This window comes from Aegilops tauschii, chromosome 6, assembly GCF_002575655.3.
Source record: "Aegilops tauschii subsp. strangulata cultivar AL8/78 chromosome 6, Aet v6.0, whole genome shotgun sequence".
Classification (NCBI taxonomy): domain Eukaryota; kingdom Viridiplantae; phylum Streptophyta; class Magnoliopsida; order Poales; family Poaceae; genus Aegilops; species Aegilops tauschii.
The window spans coordinates 275,422,527-275,442,069 of record NC_053040.3 but is presented as its reverse complement, the minus strand read 5'-3'; the positions used below and the strand labels follow the sequence as shown (position 1 = coordinate 275,442,069).

Here is a 19,543-nt window from a genome sequence, read left to right as displayed (position 1 = left end):
CTCTTCTGACGGGTCAGGAGCACGATAAGACATGATCTCTTTCCTTGGCAGATAACCCGTCTTTACAAAATCAGCTAAGATGCTGTCGGTGACGTTGGATCTAACCCAGTTGCATGTGATGGGTGCTTTGGGAGCCTTAGGCGGCATTGTGAAAGATGGAAGCCTATGACAAAATAAAATTTCCGGTTCAAATGTAAGCCGGAGGAAATTTTCAGTTCAGTATTCAAGATGGCGGCTTATGAAAGGGCCTAATGATATATGGCTAATTGTGTCAGGTTATTTAAGCCGTCGTGGATATCATGAGCAATTAAGTTATTTAACTCTATTATGAATGATCCGGAAATTTCACAAAGCATGGCCTCTTTTAAGCCAGCGATATGAGCCGCCATGGCTAACAGACGCAGTTTTTGCCTAAGTGTTGCACAAACAAGTTTCACAGATTGCAGGGATTATTTTGGATCAAACGATCGTCCAGAAAAGAAAAATTTCTAGACCTAAAAACTGATACGGAGAAGTTCATAAGCTCTAAATGAGGTCTTTTTGCAAGCAAAAGGGATCTGCTAGTATTGAAAATGGGTGTGAAACGACTACCGCCGAAGTTATGCACTACTCTTGGATCAAAGGAGGCCGTTGTGGAAGAACTGCGAAGGAATCGCGAGGAACCACGAAGAACACAGAAGAACTCGCGAACCCTAATGCGGATCTAATATACGGGACGGTGAGGACTTACTGGTGCTGATGAGCAGCGGATGTGCGCCGCGGTTCTCTGGTCAAGATAGGTCGATGCAGCGGCCTTGGTTGGTGCAGACGGGATGCGCGGCGGCGGCGGCGGAGCTCGGGCTCTGAGGTGTCGAGAGGAGGAAGACGATGGAAAGGGAAGAATGATGAAGACCTAAGGGCCGGGCCTACTTATAAGGGACGGCTGATGAATGGGCGCGAGAAACAAGGAGGCTGAAGACATGATTATCCAGCTGCAGAGATGCCTCGATTTTTGGGATAGTTATTAAGACAAGGATCCGTTGAGATACGTTTGAGCAGAACGTGCATTAATGGCGGATGACGTCACGGCGGGTTACAAAGAATCCAGAAGATGACGTCATGGCCGGTTATAGCCTTTGCGCAGACAGAAGCCAGAAGATTTTTTATTAAGGTATTGAAGATTGACATGAACCGGTTCAAATCAATCTGGGGCCTAATGTTTGGGATATAACTACTGGAGTCACCCGCCCGGGAAGGGCCGGGTTATGTCATGACGATCATCACATGAAGCCCAATATCAAGCTTGAGGATGGCGGTTCAATAATGGGCCTAAGGCCTAGAGGCGGCTTAAGGCCCGTAGTGATAAACCGCCGTTAAGGCATGACTTATTGTGTAAGGCAAGAATCGTTAAGAGTCCGAGCCAGACACTGTTTATAAGCCGACCGGGTCTCTGAGAGCCACTGGGCGTTAACCTCTCTATATAAAGGGACGACCCAGCGGCGGTTCAGGACAAGTAAGATCAGATCGATAGCCAGGCATAGCGGTTTAGCTCCCTGGTCATCGAAACCCTAAGTAATCCAACCTCAACTGGAGTAGGCTTTTACCTTCATTGTAAGGGGCCGAACCAGTATAATCCTCGTGTCCTTTGTCCCGTTTAACCCCTTTAAGCTTCCTAGTTGCGATGGCTCCACTACTAAGTCCTTGCACGAGGACATCTGCCGTGACAATTCCACGACACCCTTCCTTACCCATTAAGCTTTGCTAGTCTTGATACCCATGGTAATGGGATTGCTGAGTCCTCGTGGCTCACAGATTACTACATCACCAGTTGCAGGTACAGGTTATGCGATGATCATGACGCGAGAGCGATGTTACCTGTTTTGGAGTCCTTCTTCTGCTTCTTCTTCGATCAGGGGATAGGTTCCAGGTCGGCAGCCTGGGCTAGCGGGGTGGATGTCGTTGAGTTTCTATTTCTGTTCATCCGTAGTCGGATGTTGATCTTATGTATGATGTATTGATGTATTCTTGCGGCATTTATATGCCTTGTATGTATCCCCATCTTTTATGTAATGTTGATGTAATGATATCCACCTTGCAAAAGCGTCTTCAAGATGTGCTTCTATCCTTGGTGGGACCTTCGAGTTCCTTTAGGATAGGGTCGCATCTTGGGCGTGACAAGTTGGTATCAGAGCCTCGACCGACCCTAGGAGCCCCCCTTGATTTGATCGTGTAGTTTGGCCATTGTTGAGTCTAGAAGAAAACTTTTTCTGAGTCTAGTTATATCGGAGAGTAGGAATTATTTTTACTCCTCTGCCCCTTCGTCGCTCTGGTGAGAAATCTTGACGTAGGTGTTTCGACTTACTTCTCTTCCCCTTCAAATTTTTCTTCAGGATCACGCGATTAGCTTTTGTTCGTTGTCCATCCTCTTTTCAATCCGGTGCACCTCTCTTCGAGTGGTTTCGTTCCTCGTCATCTTTTGCTAGATTAATCCTCATCTCTTTTCAACCCATGTTGTTCCATGTCCGAAGTTGTCCTTGTTTTTCCCACCCGCCGATCCTTTTTCTTCTCGGAACCGGAGTCTGTAATCGAGTATCCATCCTACTCGCGCGAAGCTTTTGTTTTTTCTCCTCAATCATTTCAACCGGCGCTTCTCTATTCAATTATTCGTCGTTCCAGTTGCCTGTGTTTTTCCCGCCCTCCCACCCTTTTTATTCCCAGAGTCTGAGCCTCTATTCGAGCATCCATTTCATTCGTGCGGAGTATCTTCAGTCTTCCCTCAATTATTTCAACCGGTATATTCTCGTCTCGTTTGACATTCTTCATCTCTTTTCTTCTCCGGTGGATTCAATTCCAATTTTCGGTAGTGATTATATTCTTTCCTCGGCTCAAATGTTTCCCGTTGCTCGTTCCCCTCTCGTCATTTTATCGTTCCAGAGTGATGAAGACATCTCAGAAGATTCGTGTTTGCATCCATTTAATTCGAGGTTATCACCTCATTCAAATATTTCAATCGTTCCGGTGCATCATTTCTCATTCAACAATCCTTTTCAATGGTGTTTTCTTTTCAGTGGGCCCTAACCCACAAGTCTTTTCCCAGGATCTTACCTGATTCTTCTAATTTCCCGGAGTTATTCTCAATCCTTTTCGAAGTGAACGTAAGTATGAATTTCATCAGTCAGACGTTTTTCCAAGATCAATTTCAAATTAATTTCATTGTTGACTCTACCTCTTCGCTTTTCATTCTCCCGGAGTATATCAACAATTTTGGTGTTGTTTCTCGTCGTCACTCTCAACATTTGAAGACTGAAGTAGAATTTTTTCTTAAATTGTGTCCATTCTCCCGGAGATTCGCGGTGCTAGCTCGGTTATCCTATCAAATTGTTTCTAGTCGTGCAATTCTTTTCTTCCATCCGGAGTATTTCAGGAGCTGTTTTCTCTCTCGATCATCTGAAGGCCATCAATATTTCTTCTTTCTAAGTTGTCAAATTCGCTCTCCAATTATTCTATATCCGTGGCCCTTCGTTCTCTCAATACTCTTCCGGTGTTTTGCTTTTTAATCAGTTTGCGATCTCTTCGTTCTCTTGTCTCTAAATTCCCTCAAGTATCTTGTGTTTTTCTAATTCTTCCTGGTGATTCAGTCTCCTTCGTTATTCAATTTTGAACTCTTATGGTGGTTCGTTCAAGATTCTTTCGGTTGTTATCATATCAATTCATTCGTTCTTTCCAGCCCTACGTGTGGTTCACGAAGACTTTCTCAAGTTTTGCGCTATATCCCCCCTTAATCTTTCCAACGAGAATAAGTAGTATGCAAATCCATTGTTTCTCATCAATTTAATTGGTGGAGGATAAGCATAACGTAATCCTTATTTTCTTTCTTCATGTGGATTAATCTCGTCTTTTCAGAGAGTGTTCATCTTATCACATTCTCGGTTCAAAGTGTTTTCATCTTTTCTTTCCCGGAGTTCCAAGCTTCTCACCGATTTCGTCGCGAACCTCCATCCAAATCATCGCAAGGATTTAATCTTATCCCTTTCATCCTTCAATTTTATCTCGTCATTCTTTTGTTACCGGAGTTCATCACGGTGGCTCGTCGTGATTTAATTTATTCTTCAAGTGTTCATCAAGATTCTTGTAGGCGTAGCTCAAGTATCTTCTTCTTGTTTCTCGAGTTGCAAGTAATCCTCCATATTCGTTTGAAGTGGAGTTTTGCATTTCTTCGTTCTCTGTCAGCTATTCAATCTTTTTCCGCTTGTGGTTGGTTATCACCCCATAATTTTTGAGATGTTATCTATAAGTCCACGACAAGCTTATTCTTTTCATTGTTGATTTTCTCAACAACTCCGTTCAATCCTTTCTTCTAACGTTGCTTTCTATTTCATTCGTGGCACAAGTTGTCATTTTCTTCTCCGTTCTTTTCATTCAACTCTTTCAATTCTTTCCGGAGGTTTTGTCTCGTGTCTTCATCAAGTATCATTCCATCCTCTCAAGCTCGTGTTCTATTCCTCCATGTTTCAGCCGGAGTGCTGCCTAAATCATTTCAGTCTTATTCGTCTCTTATCTCGTTCTAACCGGAGTAGTTTCAGAGTCCATCTGATTTCGTGAGCATTCGATTCTCGTCATTCTCGTCGTCCCTCTCTTCTTCTCGAGTGTTCTTGACGTTGTTCATCCTCACTGTTTTGTTCTTATTTCACCTCATCCCTTTTTCCTTCCGTCTCGGTCCTAAGATCTCGGGACGAGATCTCTTGTTAGTGGAGGAGTGTTCTAACGCCCCGGATCTGATGCGCCAGGTGTCTGCCAGTTATTCGCCGTCCTTGCCATGTCGTGTGCTTGCGTGTTGCATTTTGCCATGTCATCATCTGCATTGCATCATCATGTTTTTCAAAACTTGCATCCGGTCCTTTTCCCCGTTGTCCGTTTCGCGATCCGACACTCTCGCACGCGCCCGTCGCCCCTCTCAGACCTTGTTTCGTGAGTGGGAGAAAAATGTTCTCGGAATGGGCCGAGATTTGCCGAGTGGCCTTGGTATAGCACCGGTAGACCGCCCGTCAAATTTCGTTCCATTTGGAGTTCGTTTGATGCCCAGCGGTTAACCGCGTAGCCCGAAACCCCTCTCTCTTTGCAGCCCAACACCCCTCCAAATCAGCCCACTAACCCAGCAAACTCCCCTCCATGCTCTCGGTCATTCGATCACGATCGTGTGGGCGAAAACCGCACCCCGTTTGGACTCTCCTAGCTCCCTCTGCCTATATATTTGCACCTCCCCCGAAATTTCGGGGATGAACCCTAGCCGTCCCCTCCCTCTCGCTGCCGGACATGTCCGCCCCGCGCCGGACGGATCCCGCCGCCGCCCGCAGCCAACCACGTCACGCCACGTGGCCTCCTCCTCCGCCCGCCGCCGCCAGCCCGCTCGGCCCGCGTCAGGCCCGCGGGGCCCGAACCGCGCGCCGCCGCTCGCCCGCGGGTGCCCTGCGCCCGAGCCCGCGGCTCCGCCCGCCGGCGCGCCCCCGGCGTCCTTCGCCGCCGCCTGTTCCATGCGCCGCCGACCGGTGAGCCCCGGCGCCCGCATCGCCTCCCCGCGCCCGGATCCGGCCGCCCCGGGGCCAGATCCGCCCCTGCCGCCCGTCCCCATTCGCCGGAGCTCGCCGGAGCTTCGTCGGCGTCGCCTCGTCGCCAGATCCGGGCGGGTGGACGAGATCCACCCGTCCCGTGATCCAAACGCGCCTCCGCCCGTCCCGGATCCCTCCGTCCCGCACCCCCTCGTCCAATCTTTCGCGGGGTAAAAATCTCTCCAAGTCCCAGGATTTTCATCTCATGTTGCCAGATTTTCCATGTCATAACTTCGTGCTCAGTGCTCCGATTCATGCATATAATATATCAAAATGTTCACCATGCGATGCTCTTCATTGTGTTCCATTGGGTCATGTTCATTAGAGTTCATCTTGATGCCCTAATCATCATTGCAAGAGTGTTATATGCTGTTAACTGTTGTCTGTTATCAGAACTTGATGATTTGTCGTTTTCATTGCATTTTGTGTGTGCATCCTATGAGCATGAGCTCTACATGTGTTTTGTTCTACATCATGCCAACTTTACAGTGGTGCTAGTCTTGTATTTTTAGGATCTCTGTGGTGACTAGCACAAGCATGCAAAGTAGCCTCCATGATGTTGCTGATTTCTGTGACTTAGTCATTTCTGCTAAGTCTGAGTCTGTTATGTTGTGATGCCATGTAAACCTGCTGCTACAAGTCATTCTATGCATAATCTGGAGATGTTCACTAAGGGTGTTTTGTTATGAATGTTATGCTCTATCCATCGATGCCTATTTTTAAAATTATTTAGTGCTCTAGCATGTCTTAATCTTGCTCTACTTTTGTTATAAAATGATCCTGGCAGATTGTTTACATGTTAAATCAATTTTGCCATGGTTGTTACTAGTGATCTATGCACCCTATGAACTTGCTCTTGCCATGCTTTGCTTCATAATCATGTCATCTTACTTCTGGTTACCTTGTCATGCCATGTATTGCTCTGTGGTGAGTGGTTCAACCTCACCAACATGCCTACTTATCGTTATTTCTGCCATGCTCTATTTTTATTCTAAGTCTGAATCTGTTTATGAAACTTGCTATGTTTACCTGGGTGCCATCATATCTTTTGTGCCTTTTTGGCTCGTGATCAGTAAGGGACTTTTGTTATATGCAAGTACTAGATTCATGCCATGCCTTTGGTTGCTATGATAAGTTCCTGTAGCATGTTGTTTGTTAGCTCTAAACTTTGCAACCTGATGTTATTTCTGCCATGTCCAGTGATTTCTGCTAAGTCTGTGAATCTGTTATTATTTGCAATCTTGCCATGTCCTTTTGAGCATGTTCTAGTGATTTCTGGAGATACCTCAGTGTTCATGTTTTGTTGTGCTTTACCTGTAAATCAAGTCTATGCCTTTTGTTTTCATGTTGAGGTGTTGTAGCATATTTTTATGATGCTTGCAATATGACTAGTCGTTGTTTTGGACAGATTGTTGCTATGTCTTGTTTGGAGTGTATGTGTTGCACCGTTGCTCCGTTTGGAGCATGCTCTATATGAAACTTGCTTAGAATTGCATGTCGTTTCATATTTTCATGTTGCATCCATGCCTTGAGTGTGTTTGTTTGATGTTTGAATGCATTTTGCATCAATGCCATGTTTAACTTGTTTTGCTCATAACTTCTAGGCCGTAGCTCCGAATCTAATGAACTTTATATGTAACTTGACTAGAATTTCGTGTAGATTGTTTTGGTGCATCTTAAATTGCTGTTTAACAACTTGAACATAAGGTTTATTCAGATCTGGAGAAATTTCGAAATTTGCATATGAGGACTTACGGGATTTGTTGTATGTTGTTTCCGGCCTCATTTGAACTTGCTTTGATGTGTTGCTCTTGTATGCATCATCTCTTGCCATGAGTAGCTTCATATAGCCTTGTCATGCATCATACTTGATTGAGCATCTTGCCTTGTTCATGTGTGGTGTGTTTACCATGTTGTGTGCTTCTTCTCGATAGTTCCCGTTTCGTTGCGATCGTGAGGATTCGCTCGTCTTCGTGGCTTCATCTTCTTCATGGACTCGTTCTTCTTCCTAGCGGGATTCCAGGCAAGATGACCGTCACCTTGGATCTCATTACTATCATTGCTATGCTAGTTGCTTCGTTCTATCGCTATGCTGCGCTACCTATCACTTGCTCCTCAAGCCTCCCAAATTGCCATGAACCTCTAACCTTTGTCACCCTTCCTAGCAAACCGTTGTTTGGCTATGTTACCGCTTTGCTCAGCTCTCTTATGGCGTTGTTAGTTGCAGATGAAGATGAAGATTGCTCCATGTTGGATTATGTTTATGTTGGGATATCACAATATCTCTTATATTTATTAATGCATCTATATACTTGGTAAAGGGTGGAAGGCTCGGCCTTATGCCTGGTGTTTTGTTCCACTCTTGTCGCCCTAGTTTCCGTCATACCGGTGTTATGTTCCTTGATTTTGCGTCCCTTACGCGGTTGGGTGATTTATGTGACCCCCTTGACAGTTCGCTTTGAATAAAACTCCTCCAGCAAGGCCCAACCTTGGTTTTACATTTGCCTCACCTAGCCTTTTTCCCTTCGGTTTTCGGAGCCCGAGGGTCATCTTTATTTACCCCCCCCCCCCCGGCCAGTGCTCCTTCGAGTGCTGGTCCAAACCGAGCGTGTCCGGCGCCCCCTGGGCAACCAGGGTCTATGCCAACCCGACGTCTGGCTCATCCGGTGTGCCCTGAGAACGAGATATGTGCAGCTCCTATCGGGATTTGTCGGCACATCCGGGCGGCTTTGTTGGTCTTGTTTTACCATTGTCGAAATGTCTTGTAACCAGGATTCCGAGACTGGTCGGGTCTTCCTGAGAGAGAAGGAATATCCTTCGTTGACCATGAGAGCTTATAATGGGCTAAGTTGGGACACCCCTGCAGGGTATAAACTTTCGAGAGCCGTGCCCGCGGTTATGTGGCAGATGGGAATTTGTTAATATCCGGTTGTAGAGAACTTGACACTTGACCTTAATTAAAACGCATCAACCGCGTGTGTAGCCGTGATGGTCTCTTCTCGGCGGAGTCCGGGAAGTGAACACGGTTTCTGGGTTATGTTTGACGTAATTAGGAGTTCAGGATCACTTCTTGATCATTGCTAGTCTCACGACCGTTCCATTGCTTCTCTTCTCGCTCTTATTCGCGTAAGTTAGCCAGCATACATTGCTTAGTCGCTTCTGCAACCCCCACCACTTTACCCCTTCCTTACCCATTAAGCTTTGCTAGTCTTGATACCCATGGTAATGGGATTGCTGAGTCCTCGTGGCTCACAGATTACTACATCACCAGTTGCAGGTACAAGTTATGCGATGACCATGACGCGAGAGCGATGTTACCTATTTTGGAGTCCTTCTTCTGCTTCTTCTTCGATCAGGGGATAGGTTCCAGGTCGGCAGCCTGGGCTAGCGGGGTGGATGTCGTTTGAGTTTCTGTTTTTGTTCATCCGTAGTCGGATGTTGATCTTATGTATGATGTATTGATGTATTCTTGCGGCATTTGTATGCCTTGTATGTATCCCCATCTTTTATGTAATGTTGATGTAATGATATCCACCTTGCAAAAGCGTCTTCAAGATGCGCTTCTATCCTTGGTGGGACCTTCAAGTTCCTTTAGGATAGGGTCGCATCTTGGGCGTGACAATAAGTGACTATACAGATCATTTGCACACACCTCAATAAACAATTGCATGCATTCTAAAGTAGGAGAAACGATCGTCTAGTCATCTACTTCTTGTGACGCTCCCGCCACAGCTCTGTGGCTCGATCCCTCGTCTCGGGCAGGAAGAAGACACTTCCTCATGTCAATGATCCGCATGTACATCTCGTAGCTTGCGTACGCGTCCTTGGCCGCGTACTTGACATGTTTTCATCCAGTCTCTCATGCCACACACTGTGCCAGGCGTTCTTGTCCTTCTTGCTCTCATTCTTCATCTTCATGTAGTAGGGGTCGATGATGGCCGAGGCGAGGTCAACCAGGGAGTTCAGTTTGTTTTTGCCGCTGCCCCAGACCTTGTAGTGGTGCTGGATGTTGACAAGATTCGGGCATTTCAAGCCCGAAACCTTGAGCGCTTTTAGATCGTTGGTGGTGTCCACCGTAGCGAAACTGTAGTCAGAGCTGTTGATAAACCTGGAGAAATGCTCGCAAGGCCTTGTGGCAAGGTGGTAGTGATAGACGAGGACGTCATGTCGCACGCACAGCTGGGCGACGGCAACCTTCTGATCGTGCCCGGCATGACCGATGGTGTACTCGAGGTCAAAGCCGGCCACTCGGTACTTGTCCTCAGCAAGGAACTGCTCCATAGTTTCGATGGAGCTCTCCACCGAGACCGGATTGTTCGTGTACACCACCGAGAGGGCCTTCCCCCTCACGTGGGTGTCCACTACGTGATGCGTGGTGAACTGCCCGCCGTTGTCGTCGTCGGTGTTGGGAGCGCCATTTGAACCGCTAGATGTCTTCTCTGTATGTGTCGTCGTGCGTGTGCTCATTGTGTGTTGTGACACGAGAGATGAAGGTAAATGGCCTGGATTCTCTGCGTGTCCGCATGGTAGTTTTGCAGCAGGTAACTGCGTTATCGCGCCGCGCCCGGCGCAACCGCATGCAGACGAACGTGCGTGATCGTGCGCCGGCCCCAAACACTGGCAGCGCGCGTGGAGGGACGAGGGCAGAGCACCCGAAGGGACGAGAGAGCAGAGCGCGCCCGGCGGGACACGAGCAGAGCGCGCCGCGGCCGCCTCAACCGCAAGCAACCACACGCATAGAGCAGTTGAACACGCAAGAAATGGTCGCCTACAAGCCGGCTGACAGTTGCGTCGTTGCGTAAAGAGCGGCGTGTGCTACTACCTCCGTCTAGTCTATAGTCCCCTTTATATTACTAGTTGACCCGTTGCGCCAAATGGCGCAGAGACCCGCTAAAGTCATGTTGTCGATGAAAATAGTTTCATTTTGCAAGGACATATGGCGCAAAGACCCGCTGAATCCATGTGCGCGTTGAAAAGGAAATCCATGGTTTAGTTGTAGACAAGTGCATGTGGTAACAAATTTAAACCGGGGGCCCTTAATAAAAAACGATGGATGCTTGCTGTCAATAATAAGATGTATAATAACAGTACCTGCGCCAGATGGCGCAAAGTCCCATTTCAAACGAAGAGCTATTTGAAAATAATTGACAATTTGGCAATAATAAGGATCTTTTCAATAATGAAAATTGGAAGAAACATAGCCTCAAACTATGTAATAGGGTTTTCAAAATGCAGGCATTCTCTCCATACAATTCTGCTACGAGCTGAAACTTAGAAATCCAGATCACACTTTGTCCTCGATACGTTGTTAGTAAACTCTGCCCTCCCACTCTTCTGAATCCATAGCGTTTTGTCCTTCACAACCCCTTTATATGTCAGATGCACCATAATTACTTTATTTTTTTAAAGGAGCTTAACAAACAATGCCTTGCACAACATTTTTCATCTCTTCAGTGATGGAGCCACTCTCTATAGCCATCTCTTCTTTCTTGAAGGGAACTGGACAAACAATGCCAAACGCCATGTTTATGACATGTTGTTCTACTATAATACAAGTGCAAACATGAAATGAGAAACCAATTGAAGAAACAAGGACTTGTTGGTCGGCTGAAATTTAAGGCAAACTTGAAAAGGAAGGGCAAACCAAGATTGACAAGTACCACATCACGAACAAACGTTTACAACAGATATAGAAGTGACAATAAACAAGTTTTTCAAGATTTACAATGAACAGCATGATTTGGCTTCTTGCTCTAAAATAGAAACATCTGCAGCACTAACTTGGTGACAATCCCACCAATTCAACGACAATGGACATATTTTCTACCCTTCACTCCTTTGCGGCTACCTATCCTTCTTTCAGTAATCTGAACACAACGTCAGTAATGCCAAGGCAAATACCATGATACTCTGTTCATGGTCATATCCTTATTGAAGAAGCAAATGTAAAACTGGCCTGCAAGATAAAAGCATTTCCCGAATGTACAACCTGGGATCGTCGGTGCTCTTAATATTCAGTGACTGGGAATACCGCAGGATGAAATATAGTGCAAACTCCAGATCTTATAAATTTCAATACATTCAACAACTAAGATTTTGCTCCATGAGATTATACGCCAATAGTTACATTCAAGCTTGTTAGAGCATATATCAATCATAAAAAGGCAGAAAGAATAAGCTCCGGGACACAATAAGGGCTTAAACTACTTATTTGAAAACAGTGAAACAACTCATTAAATCTAATTAATTTTAAATGATCCAGTTTTAAGAATTAATACAGTACAACTAAGAGAAGGCTACAAAATCATCAATCAAGAAGATTCTACCGTATAAACTTGACAATTAGAGACAACTGTCACTGCTCCGTCACATACCGTGGTCGACATGAGCAATGACAGACATGTTATGGATATTTTTTATCCATAATTCCGCGGAGCTCCTCCGTTCTAAACTTCACCATCTTGACTGCTTTTGAATGTCAGCCAAGAATACCATTCCTGCTCTAATAATAGCAGGCTATCAGAACCAAGCAATAATATAGTGTGAATAACTGAACATGGAAATCCGACAGTAATATACTAACGATCCTTTAAAGTAATTAAGACCACAATTGTCTACTCAAAGCTCAAAAGCGCACTTAACAATGGTGTACAACAATTAGTTTATACACTGCCACCAAAATATTTTAACCAACACTTCCACCAATAGCCCCGGTGAAGTGAAATATATAATTAATATGGTCAATCGAGCATATTATAATTAGTGTATTAGAACTAATAACAGTGCGCTGAGAAGGCAGCCATAAAGCAAGAACAACCAATGTTAAGAGCACTGACGATCACAGTAATAAGAAAAAGTATCACATGGCAATAACAAAGTAACCTAATCCATTATGAAGAGGATGCAGATGGAAAGAAACGTAATCCAGAAAATAAGATTAATATAGACAAGCCTCCAAAATTGATACTACTATTGACACACCTCCAACACTAAGACTATAGACATGCCTCCGAAAGTAAGACTAATGGAACACGAAGTATACCTCCTGCAATTTCTTCCATCTAATTCCTTTCGATTCTACGGGAAAAGGTTGCAACATGAGGAATAGCCTGTAGAAATAGATAGATCGAATGATGTACAAGTCGAAAAATGTTACTGCTAGCCATAGTGCATACAATCTATCTCTTATTATACTTTTTGCAACATGCTACGACTCAGAGCACATACATGACATATCCTGGTAATTCTACAATGGTTACTATCGACTGAAATGAGTTGTACAGATTTTTACTGGTAAATCAATTCAGTTTACGTGTAACTAATAAAATTTTACAGGGAAATGTTGTAAAGGTGTGGTGAATTTAACTTGCAAATCTACATATGTAGACCTCATTGTTTGTTATGCACAACAACCTATAATGTAAAGGATGGCAATGCCAAAATAACTAAGATACATACTCTTATATTACACGCTTTCAAACATGACTGTCGCTGCTTTCGCGCCACATGTATTTCTATGGGAAAACATGCTGATTTGTCTAATGTAGTACGTACTTTGCAATAAAAATGATTATTATCCTTGTAGCAATACTGATAATCAAAGAAAAGTATAGAATTGAAAGCCATATCCCGAAGGGGTGTATACTAAAGCAAAATTTACCAATCAACGGATAGTGACTAATATTATATCATTAGGTGATACCTTAAGTTCCCCTCTGAAAATGTTCTCAATCTCAACATTGTATTACGCAATGAACGCCCAGATAGATTTGATGAAGCTTCGATTCTGTACTGGGATAGAGATGGAATATATTTATCTTGCTCAAATATAAACCCAGAAAGTTAGAAAAAATTAATAGAAGGACTGCACAAAAATACGAAAGAACCAATACAGCTGATAGGTGCCTTTTCTCCATATATGATATACCTGAGCATGTAACCTATTTTTCTACAAGATCTCTTTGCCTTTCTAATGGTAATTTCAGGATTCAAATATCAGATATCGTGCTCGTAGATTTGGTGTACTGTAGAAAGTGTGATATGACCAGAATATCAGCTGGTATGCTCAATATTGGGGCTGATATGACCAGAATATCAGTCGGTATGCTCAATACTGGGGCTGATATGACCAAAATATCAGACCATACTTGATATAAGCAGACAGCCAAGACCGCAATATCGGCCGATCCAGACGCTATTTAGAACCATAGCAAAACAACTATACAATTAAAATATCCATGACTAATTTTCTTCTGTACAACTTCTTTATTTGGTTAATATTGTGAGATATAAACTTCCGATGTAAATTTCTCAAATATTCAGTATTTTCTCCTGTAACCTATATCAGCTTCTATTGCAGCCAGCGTGAAGATTCACTTTTGTAGCCACCATACAATCAACAATGTTCCAACCAACCAACCTAAACCAGCAAGGAGCATACATCACCATCGGTCTTACAAAAGTACTGGTTTCAACAATCATATGTAGAATAATTATGAATCCTAAAGTTCTATTGCATGACTATGTTTAAAAGTCACTAATAACCTGCCCAACAACACAAGCTATGGTTTTTTTCTCTCTATAATCATATGGTCATGCTATCTGTTTAACGGTTCATGGTATAAGTTCATCCATAAAAGGGTGTGAGCCCCTCAATATGCCAACTAAATATTTTGTCCAGTGAGTGAACTATTAACTCTCTATCATGATCACTGATTACGAGTCGAGGGACTAGTCGAGACTAGTCGACAGACTAGTCTATGAGTCGCAACTTGAGTGTCGACTACAAATCTCGTGTAGACTACTTGGTCTAGTCGAACAGTCGACAGACTAGTCGTAGACTAGTCTGGACTAGTCGAGCTATTTGAGTCGAGCGACTCAAAATTTTGAGGGGATAAGTCACCCAGCCTGGCCGGAGCTCATGCTCGGGCGGCAGCCATGGCCGTGACATGTAGGTGCGCGCGGCCCTGAGACGAGAGAGAAGGAATAGAGATAGAGGAGAGGAGAGGAGAGGAGGAGGCATGGAGGTGGTTGGCGGCAGCGGCTGGGGCCGGCGGAAGGCGGCTCGAGGCGCGGGTCGCGCACGCGTGCTCCTGTGTGTGATGGTGCTGGCGGCAGCAATGGGAACGATTGGGAGCTAGGGTTCCAGTGACGGGAGCCAAGTAGGCTGGCCACTTGGGCCCAAATGGGCCAGCTGGGGGTGTTGTGTGGTGCTGGGCTGGGCCTGGCGAGCGTTGCCTAACACTTCTGGTTTTATTGCATACTGTACTGTTTATATATACTACATACTTGATACTACTACTAGTTATTAACAATAATTGAGTACTACAGTACCATGTCGACTAGTCCAGCACTAGTCTAGACTAGTCACGATTAGTCTATGAGTCTCAACGTCGGAACGACTCGTCGACTCATCGACTCGTAAACCTTGATCATGATACTCATAGTGATATTGAAAAATAAATACAGGCCTGAATTGCATAACTAAGAGGAGAAAATCTGATGCATAAGCATACTCTTCAACTTTCAGATAATCCATATAGAGGGCTGTTGGGCTCCAGGGGAGAATCACATGCCACTTTCAGTTGAATCACTTTCACCAGCAGCAGAGATATGTGATATAAAGATGGCCTTGGCTAAAAAAGGAATCAACTGGCCTGGAATTCGCATAAGGCCGTTAGATAAATACCTGCTAATAATTAATTGATCAAAATTAATTGGGAACAATCACTCTAAACAGCTAACAATAATAAACATCACCAACTCAGTTCTCTAGAAGAACAACAAGCCCGTGTATAGACATGCCAATGAGCAAAGGATGTGCAAACCATGGCATGCATACACACAGAAAAACAAAGATAAAGCATCTGAAGGAAAAAATACTGTGATGTCACAGTTTGTCATATGTGTCCTCCAAATGAACAGAACTGCAGCTGCTAGCACCCTGTAAAAAGAATAGATCCATCCGACATAGATGTAAGCACATGTGACACGCATAGAAGAAGACATGAGAATGAAGGAATGGAGAAATCACCAACCTGTCAAACCAAAGCCACAAGTGGTAAACCCAAGATCAGCACCTGCAAATACCACACTGGAGCATCAGAGTAGGCAACTTAGTCAAATAACAAAAAAACGAATAGGGAATCAGGGGAATAAGCAGGGCAACGCGGGAGGAGAAGGGTTGGTGTGTCCCAGGCACGAGCATGATGGCTAGGGTTTCTACCTGCTGTTGGTCAGCGCTCTTCAGTAAGCCACGTCGTGTAGCCCAACGCAGGAGGGCCGCGATTTGCGAACCAGGCTGTCCTCGATGACGAGCGCCACAAGGAGGACAATCTCCTCATCCCAACCAGCCAACTCGGCCGCTGACCAGATCCGGGGAGAGACGGCAGGCCGGCCTGGCTGCTCCGCACCGCTGGCCTCTTGGCCGTCCCCATCTCCTCCACCCCCAGCGAGAAAACCCGGCCTCCCCAACGCTAGGTCGTGGGTGGGGAAGAAGCTGTGGGGTGAGCCGGTCGTCGGCGCCGAACAGAGACGAGGGAGGAGGAATAGCAGGCGTCGGCGAGGCTTCAGGGCGGAGGCCATGGTGAGTGGTGACACGGGGAGGGGGGATGGAAGAAGTGGGACAGGCTGTGGGGACCGACGGGAAAGGGGCTAGGGTTTCTCTGGCGGCTTGTGTGGGAGTGGGATGAGGCGAGGGCAGGATTGGCTGCGAGACTCGCGGAGCGGATTGGCCGAAACCTCCTGCACGCGGGGTCGAAAAACCCAGCCAACCAGCACGCGGCGCGAGCCCACCCGTCATTGGCCACTCAAAACAACAGAAACAACAGCGAGGTGAAAATTGGGTTTTGACGGCCGTGAAGATCCAACGGCTCAGACTCGAAGAAAGCTAGATCCAACGGTCAACGAAGGCCCAATTGGGGAAGCACCGTGGAGGCAAGTTGGCTAGCAACCTTATAGATTTAAATGTGCCATACTTTGCCCTCAAATTTAACCAACAAAATATTAATGCGTGTTATAAAAATTTTATAATTGAAAACTTCATTCAAATACGAATCCAACTATATAATTTTTGGCGACATGCATTCGTATTTTATTACTTAAATCATACTTATAAATCAGGACGGGGTATAGTAGGTAATTAAATCGTAAACATTTTTTTATTAACTGTATGTGTACGTGGCCTTTCATCGTCCTCTCGCACGTCTTGTCACCCTACTGCCGCAGACGGCTTACAGCGCAGCGCGCGGGGGCGTTCTTTTGGCCAAACGGTGGCGCCAATGAATCGTCGGTGAGCCCGTTCCCGCGCAACCTCGCAGGTTCCTGCGCAAGCTTCCCGCCCGACTCGGTTAAATTCCCCAAAATCCCAATGCTTACCGGCCTGCTATATAAACCCTCACAGCCGGCGAGTCATGCGTCGCATTTTTCCCTCCCTCCCTGTACCTTATCTCGTCTGCTTCTCCCACGATCGTCAATGGCACCGGTCCGTCGTCATCGCTCAGCCACTCCGCCGTCATCAGAGGACAGCTCCAGCTGGGAGGCTACACCGCGGCAGCGACACAGTCCCCGACGTAGTGTAGTGCGCGGAACACCCAACACAAGCTCCGCCGCCGCTGCCTGTCGGCAGCTGTAGCCGGCCGCCGTTGCCGCCACACCACCGTCGAAAGCTAGGGCCATCGCCCGCTCCACCGCCGCGGCCCGAAGGCGGGAGATGGCCGCCGTGGCCGCCACCCCACTGCCGGCCACCGTGGCCATCACCTGCTCCGCCACCGCGGCCCGATGGTGGGAGGTGGTGGTCGTGGCCGCCACCCCAACCTCTGCCGCCATGGCTGCCAGCCCGTCGTCGACCGCCGGGGTCATCACCCACTCCGCCACAGCCGCCTGAAGGCAAGATGCGGAAGTGGATGCCCGCACGTGCATCGGCGACCTTGCACGCTACACCGAGTTCCTGCAGGAGGAGGAGGAGAACGAATGCCTCATCGAGCACGCAAAGAGCCTTACCGCCGCTGTGGCCGCAGCACACGCCGCCTCAGAGGCGAGGAATCAGGAGATCTACGAGGAGAACCACCGCTTCGAGAGTTGTCGTCTGGAGCGGCAGAGGGCGTTCGAGGTGAGCGTCGCTGAAGCTGCAGCAGCGGCAGGCACCGTATTGCGGTTGCCCAGCTCGTCGGTAGGCTCCTCCTCCTCTGCCTCTTACTGAGCGTGCTTGGCAGAGGAGAGGCAGCCGGAAGTAGTACAAAGCCCCTCCGTAGTAGTAGTATTTAGGGGCTATTTTGTTCAGTTCATCTGACTATAGATGTGGTGGAACTATACAACGTACTTAAAATTATCTAGTATATATAGTTGAACTAGTTATTTCAGTACGTGGTTGGCAACAATTGTGGAAAAGTTTGGTCGGTTCGGCTATCGAGTTGAACTGTTTGTATAAATTAAGAACGACTGCTTAATCTATGAATGAAACCTATGCTTAATTACTGAATTTTAGTTGCAAAAATTAGATACTGGTAGTGATTTTTAGCTTCATATTTTGACAAATCGCAGTGTTACAAGGTTGACAAATGGCAATGTTACTAGATCAACAAATGTCAATCTTTTCAGTTTGACAAATGGCAACATACCCAAATTGTTTGTAAGTGGTTGCATACAGATGTTCTATTTAAAACGTTTGCGATCAAGTGTTGCACACATCCTGCTCGGCACATTTTCCCTTGGCTTCCTGGGGAAGTTGTCTGTTTTCATACGGGTGTTCTAACTAAAACGTTTGCGATAAGTGTTTTATATTTAAAAACATTGATTTTTTTTCAAAAGAAAATCGTTTGATAAGTCTGTACATTAAGAGAGAAAAATGCAAGTTCGCTCAAACCATACCTTTCATTTAGTCATACTGCGAATTTATATTCATATGATCGAGATACAGTATTAAACCAAAGAAAAAAACTATTTCCGGTAGCGGCGGAGGTGGCGTGCCGCGCCGTCGTTGTCGTTGTCGTCCTCCGGGACGCCGTTGTTGAAGTCCTTGCAGCACATAATGTTCTTCACTTGTAAATCAAACATCGTGTCGTCACGCGATCGACTGGCGGGGCGTGGGGGACGACAGCTGGCGGTGCTGAGAGGTAGCGGTCGACGGCGGCATCCCATGCCGCTAAGGGGGGCGCGCGCACGGGCACGGGCGCGCCGGGTGCACCCAAACGCACGGGGACCGGCGCCGCGGTGGGTGGAGGGGCACGCATGGGCACTGGCATGTACACGAACTTGCGCGGGTCAGCGGAGACCTCGCTGACGCCCACGGCTTCCAGCTCTGCGATAGTGCTCGACGACCAGCCCGTCAATGCTACAGGATGGTCACTGGCGCGGGCGCGGGGATGGGAGCTGGGACGAGAGCGGGGGTAGCTACCGCCACAGCCAGCTCATTCTGGGCCATGTCCATGAGGCCCCATTCCTCCTTATTTTCTATCTGCTTCAGCTCAGAGACGACTTCACCAAACTTGAAACTAGTGGCAGATGATCCTTCTGCGCCATGGTGTTGGTGGAGGTCTGCGGGAGGGAGGGGAATGGGAGGCGAACAGTAAGGCCGCCCGTATTAAGTAGCGGCTCAGGCGCCATTAATGGAGAGGAAGGCGGGCGGCCATGGAAGTCAAAGTGCTCGCTGCCCAGTGAGCCTGCGCAGCGTACAGCTCGCACGCTTCTCAGTGAGCCTATGCATTGGAGGACAGCTTGCACGCCTCTCGGTTAGCCTGCGCACCGGACTGCGCTCGCACGCCTCCCGTTCAGTCAAGGCCAACCAGTTGTACGCACGGCACCTCCTATAGCTATTAAAACCAAGACACGTGGTGTCACGTGCATGGTTAACAAAATGCACATGATTTGAATTATACAAACGTTTGAGATATTAAAATGGCAGCTATTTTTTCAAAATTCCTTTGTTGGCTGTTATTCGAGTGCGCCTTCTCTCAAAATGG

General features: G+C 46.5%; 1 long non-coding RNA gene across 4 annotated transcripts; it reads right to left on the bottom strand.

Moving 5' to 3' along the window:
• Positions 1-11,210: 11,210 nt before the first annotated feature.
• On the bottom strand, positions 11,211-16,316 carry LOC109759541 (uncharacterized). 4 transcript variants are annotated; one of them, XR_012187744.1, is made up of 7 exons: positions 15,811-16,316; positions 15,623-15,664; positions 15,101-15,528; positions 13,288-13,371; positions 12,628-12,694; positions 11,960-12,087; positions 11,211-11,574 (listed from the first exon to the last, which is right to left on the bottom strand). It is a non-coding gene; the product is annotated as an uncharacterized lncRNA (long non-coding RNA). The 4 variants fall into 4 exon arrangements; XR_012187743.1 differs by having other exon boundaries at positions 11,211-11,541; positions 11,960-12,082; positions 15,811-16,285; XR_012187746.1 differs by lacking the exon at positions 11,211-11,574 and having other exon boundaries at positions 11,807-12,082; positions 15,623-15,678; positions 15,811-16,285.
• Between the last annotated feature and the right edge of the window lie 3,227 nt (positions 16,317-19,543).